Consider the following 6,118-nt stretch of genomic DNA (forward strand, 5'->3'; position numbering starts at 1 on the left):
ATTTTTAAGCCCAAAGGTATTTTCGACCTAATTTTTTTAACCTTTAATCGGCCCAATTTGGTCCAGGGGTATTATCGTCCTAAATTTTTCGATTAAATTAATTGCATTAATAAAGCACTTCATTATAGAGGTCTCATCATCGTGCGTACTCTTTTGAATTTCGGTTCGAGCGGTTCGTCCTCTCTCCTCCTCTCGAGCCCTAACCTCGGGCGCCCTCGATCGCCGCCGATCGCCTTCGGCGCCCTCGATCGCCGCCGATCGCACTCGCCGTGTCTACCCCTCCTGCTCCTACTCCCCCTCACTCCCTCCATCGCAAGTCACCCCAGTCGGGTCGCGGCGCCAGATCCTTCCCCGAGCGGACGCTACCTTCCCTGACCCGAGAGGCCACATCATCCTCATCGACGTGCATCAACTTTTTCACGCCGGATCTTCGCTGTAAGTGCCTAGCCATCTCAAATCTTTTCTGGTCCCTTCTGCATATAGAACCAATAGGGGTCGAATTTGATTCGGGTTTAGGATATGTCATGTGAGGTTTAGGGTTTATCGTTTCAGAAAGTTGTGAGGAGATTTCGGTCGGATTTGGTTAGGGTTTAGGATATGTCATCTGAGGATTAGGGTTTATCTTTTCAGAAAGTTGTGATGAGATTACGATTGAAAGGAAGTGTAAGTCGGATGTAGCTACGACATATTGAAGGACTTAGTTAGGATTATGTGGCATGAGAAAGTTGTCAGCAGATTTGGATTCAACTTTTGAATTGAGTTTCGAGATATTTTGGATTTAGTTAGGAGATAATTATTTTGTATGGAGTTTGGACTTATTTTGGATTTAGTTAGGAGATAATTTGGATTTAGTTAGGACATACTTTTGGATTTTGTTACGAGATAATTTGGATTTAGTTAGGATATAATTTTGAATGGAGTTTGGAGATAATTGATCTATCAGGGTGGATCTATCAAGGCATTTGAAGGACTCGTGGACTTTGGATTTAGTTAGGAGATCATCAGTTAGAGCTAGTACAATCAATTATAAATTTCTGGATTTAGTCAGGGCATATTTACTTACAGCTTTTGAAGGACTGAGTTAGGTACATGAATTCGATATGAAAAATTAAATCAATTATTTAAGCAGAGTAGTGCATAATTTCGGTAACGTATGCTATCCATCCGTAACATTGACTATCTGTTTCCGCTGGCAGCATAACGACATGGATGATAAAGGCAACGATGGCAAAAACTTGGGTGATACAGGCAAGGACGACAAGGACATGGGTCATAGAGGCAACAAAGGCAAAGGCATGGACCCCAAAGGAATGGATGGTATGTGCATGGATGATAAGGATAATGAGGATGTAGGCAAGGATGTCATAGACATGGATGATGTACACATACAAGGTAAAGGAATTGATAATAAAGGCATGGCTGGTTCAGACCTGAATGAGTGTATGGAATACTTAGAGATTGTGAAGAAGACGTTCAGGACCGAGGAAGAAGCCTACATGTTCGACGTAGGCTATGCGAGAAAAAAGGATTTGGTGTTAGAAAGGATGATCTGAAATACAGGGGTCCGGGTCCGAAACAAAATGCATACAGAAGGACATACAAGTGCTGCAAACAAGGATGGCGGGCCCTTAAGCACTTTAACAGAACTGAAAGAAAAAGAACACCGAGGGGTTTTTCTCGGTGTGGGTGTCCCGCTCTTTTTCAGGTTGAGCTACAAGATAGCAGTGGCCTCTGGTTCGTCAAGAATTTTGTGGACAAGCATAACCATCTATTTGTCCCTCCTAACCTAACTCCGTACTTGTCGGCTCATCATAGAATGACTGACGCACAAAAGGCCGATGTCATCGAGTATGCTGTCGGTGGACTTCGAACACATCAGATTATGAATGTAATGGAGAAGAATGCTGGAGGTCCCGACAAGCTTAGATTTATAGATCGAGATCTATACAACCATGTTTCAGTCCAGAAGAAGCGCAAGATAGAAGGCAGTGACGCTAGATATTTGCTCACCTATATGATTGCACAGAAAAAAGCAAACCCGGAATTCTTTTTCAAATACACAAAAGACAGCGAAGGCCATTTGAGGAACATATTCTTTGGGCTGACTCACAATCCCGCATCGACTATGTTGCCTTTGGTGGTGTCGTGGTGTTCGACAGTACATATCGGTCTAACAAGTATAAGCTTCCGTTTGTTCCATTTGTTGGTCTGAACCATCATCGCAGCACAGTTTTGTTTGGGGTCGGTCTAGTGTCAGACGAGACAGTTGCATCATACCAGTGGCTTCTTCATGTATTTTTGGAGGCAATGTCCCAGACGGCACCAATTTCAGCAATCACCGATGGGGACGGTGCAATGGCTAAAGCAATAGCTACTGTCTGGACCAGAACAGATCATTGTTTGTGCACGTGGCATATCGAGGAGAATATGGTGATGCACCTCCGCAAGGAAAAGCTGGAGCAATTTAGGGAATTCATTTACCGTCGTTGGGATGTTGATGAGTTTGAGAAAAGATGGGAGGCTTATAAGGTTCGGTTCAAAATAAAACCAACGGGCAAGAGGTCGTCATGGGTTAACAGGATGTACGAGCTGCGACACAAATGGGCTGCTGCGTACACAAAGGGTAGATATTTCCTAGGCATGATGAGTAATCAGAGGAGTGAATCTCTCAACTCTAGGCTTCATGTGCACCTGAACAGGAAGATGCAGCTTGTTGATTTGTTGCAGCATGTTGAGCACTGTGTATCCATAATGCGTAAGACTGAAGCAACATTAGACGCAGTAGCAACACATACGATACCCTTCACTAAGCTGAATGCACACCCTCTAGAGATTGCTGCCTCTTATATTTATACAACTATGATGTTTCCAAAGGTAAAGCGTCAGATTGTCGAAGGGACAAATTGGCAGGTCACGGAGCGGGTAGCATGTGATGGTTTGGTCGTGTTTGGAGTTTTGCGCAAAGCCCCATATGATAAAGTCCCATATGGCAGGGATGCTAGAGAATTGCAAGGTAAGGAAGGTAAGTATGCTGAGGACTTGCATGCAAAAAAATTGGATGCTGAGGATCCCAATGACTTGGAAGGTAAGGGTGTTGAGGACTTGCATGCAAAAAAATTGGATGCTGAGGATCCCAATGACTTGGAAGGTAAGGATGCTGAGGACTTGCATGCAAAAAACTTGGATGCTGAGGATCCCAATGACTTGGAAGGTAAGGATGCCGCGGACTTGCATGCAAAAAACTTGGATGCTGAGGATCCCAATGACTTGTAAGGCAAGGATGGTGTGGACTTGCATGCCAAAAACTTGGATGCTAAGGATCCCAATCACTTGGAAGGTAAGGACAGTGAGGAGTTGGAGGCAAAAAAGTTGGATGCACAAGGCGTGGATGCTAAGCCTGTGGATTTTATATATCACGTGACTTGTCTGTTTACAGGAGCAAGACTGGATGATGCAGCTTGTAAATGTAAAAAGTTGGAAAGTCAGGATTACCCATGCACACATATATTATGCATTCTGGATCATCTTGGTGTACGCACATTTCCAAAAAAAATTGTCAAGAAAAGATGGATAATGCAGGCCAAGCCAGCGTTCCCTTCTTCGAGGACTGCAAATACTCATGTATGGTCTGATCACATGAATAAGTATCATCAACTAGGCAACATGGCTAGTGACGCTTTATTCACAGCCGCAGCTAGCGATTCACAGTCAGAACAGGTGATGGAGTTCCTCCGGAGTATATTGGTTGATGGAGAAAAAACTGATTTGGATGAAGGCCATAAATCATTTGTTCCTTTGCCGGCATACTTCTCTGCTACTCGCGAATGCTGCACTGACGACGTGGAAAATCCAATCAAAATAGTTCCAAAAGGGAGACCAACTACCGAAGAATCGAACAAGAGGATTAAATCCAGCCACGAGCGGAGGAGAGGGAAAAAAAGCAACGAAGTTAGTGCACATGTTTATCTCATTGTTCATTTCCATACATGCTTACAATGTTAATATGTTCTCTCTTTTTCTTCAATTTACTCAGGAACAAATCGGGGAAATCAAAGGTCACAAGGAGGAAGAAGCGAAAAGACAAAGACTCAGAGACAGAAGAAGACAGAGATTCGATATAGAAGAAGAGGAAGATTCAAAAAAAGCAACAAAGTTAGTGCACATGTTTATCTCATTGTTCATTTCCATACATGCTTATAGTGTTAATATGTTCTCCCGGAGAGTGTTCACATGTTTTTCTTCAATTTACGCAGGAAAAAATCGGGGAAATCAAATAGCACAAGGAGGAATAAGCAAAAAGAAGAGACAGAGTCAGATACAGAAGAAGAGACAAAGGCAGATACAGAAGAAGAGATAGAGGCAGATACAGAAGAAGAGGAAGATTCAGGTACAGAAGAAGAGGAAGATTCAGGTACAGAAGAAGAGGAAGATTCAGATGCAGAAGAAGAGGGAGATTTAGATGCAGAAGAAGAGGGAGATTCAGATGAGGAAGAAGAGGAAGATTCAGATGCAGAAGATGGTGGGCTGAGGAGGGCTAGAAAGAGACCATTGGAGGTTGCAGAAGAGGATTACGCAAAACCAAACAAGTGGGCATTAGCACAATTGTGCGTACTTAAACATATTTTTGAATGCTGGCTGCAGATTCATCTATTTCATTTTTTGTAGGAAACGCAAGGGCACTCCAAATGTCAATGCTGGGAGGACGAAAAAGAACGATGACAAGGGTGCGCGAGGAAAACCAATGAAGTTAGTGTCTGTACTTACATGTCCGCTCTAGAAGTCGGGTATTTGCTAGTACTGTGTTGACATTTCTTAACTTTTCCAGGAAAGACTCTAGTAAGGGCGGTAAAGAACAGGCCAAAGGGGTGATGAAGACAAAAAGGCCTGATACGAATGTACCACAGGCTGAGCGAATAAGAGCTGTCAAGTTAGCTTCTGTAGCTATGAAGAGAAAATCAGTGAAGTTAGTGTTTTTTCTGTTATAGTGTACTGTACATGCTCAAATCTTCTTTACTATCCTATTAACAAACGTTGTTTCATGCAGGAAAGCTAAAGTGAAGTCAAGACAGGATGTTTAGATGCACAGGGTCAAGCAGAGAAAACAAAAGGATTTCAGGGGTTGAAAAATTAAGAACAAACTAAAGTAGACAGTTTTCCATGCCGTGATCCACCTTGTTTCTCATGTATTAGACCTATTTGATGGACTGCCACTATTTTTCTGAATTCCTCTTTTGATTGGTACACCCGCATTTTATTATGGACGGGTCGACATGGTAGGCTAGTTATGATTTATCAACATCGATGAAACAATGCATTTTTAGTGCAGTTGGTTTTCTATATTGTTTTTCATTTTTACATAATATATTGCTGAAATTTGTTCAAAGTGTAGTCAAATTTCATACTTGAAATATAAAATAGAAACCGAAAATTTATATATATAAGAAAATAGAACGTTAATAGAAACCTCGTTTTCAAATAACATTGAAAATCGTTTATTTTCAAATAGAAAATAAGCATACTGATATTTTAAAAATAGCATGCTCATTTAAAAAAAACATGTTCAATTGAAAATAAAATATAATGAATATGCTGATTTAAAAATATCATGCTGATTTTAAAATTATGCTACTTTTAAAATAACATGCTAATTTCAAAAATAGCATGCTAATTTTAAAAATAGCATGGTACTTTTAAAAATATAATGCTCTTTTCAATATGCTACTTTTAAAATAGCATGCTGTTTTTGAAATCAGCATGATATTTTGAAAAAATAGCATGCTTATTTTAAAAATATAATGCTTTCAATATGCTACTTTTAAAATAGCATGCTGATTTCAAAAATAGCATGCTGATTTAAAAAAATAGCATGCTCATTTCAAAAATAGCATGTCGATTTAAAAAAAATCATGTTCTTTTGAATATGTTGTTTTTAAAAATAGCATGCTGATTTCAAAATAACAGCCTCATTCTAAAAATACAACGCTGTTTTTAAAATATAATGTTGTTTTTAAACTGATTTCAAAAAATACATGCTTTTTAAAATATGTTGTTTTGAAAGCAGTGTGCTGATTTTGAAATCAGCATGCTATTTTTAAAAACAACATATTCAAAAGAACTC

Source organism: Triticum aestivum, chromosome 6A (assembly GCF_018294505.1).
Source record: "Triticum aestivum cultivar Chinese Spring chromosome 6A, IWGSC CS RefSeq v2.1, whole genome shotgun sequence".
Taxonomy (NCBI): domain Eukaryota; kingdom Viridiplantae; phylum Streptophyta; class Magnoliopsida; order Poales; family Poaceae; genus Triticum; species Triticum aestivum.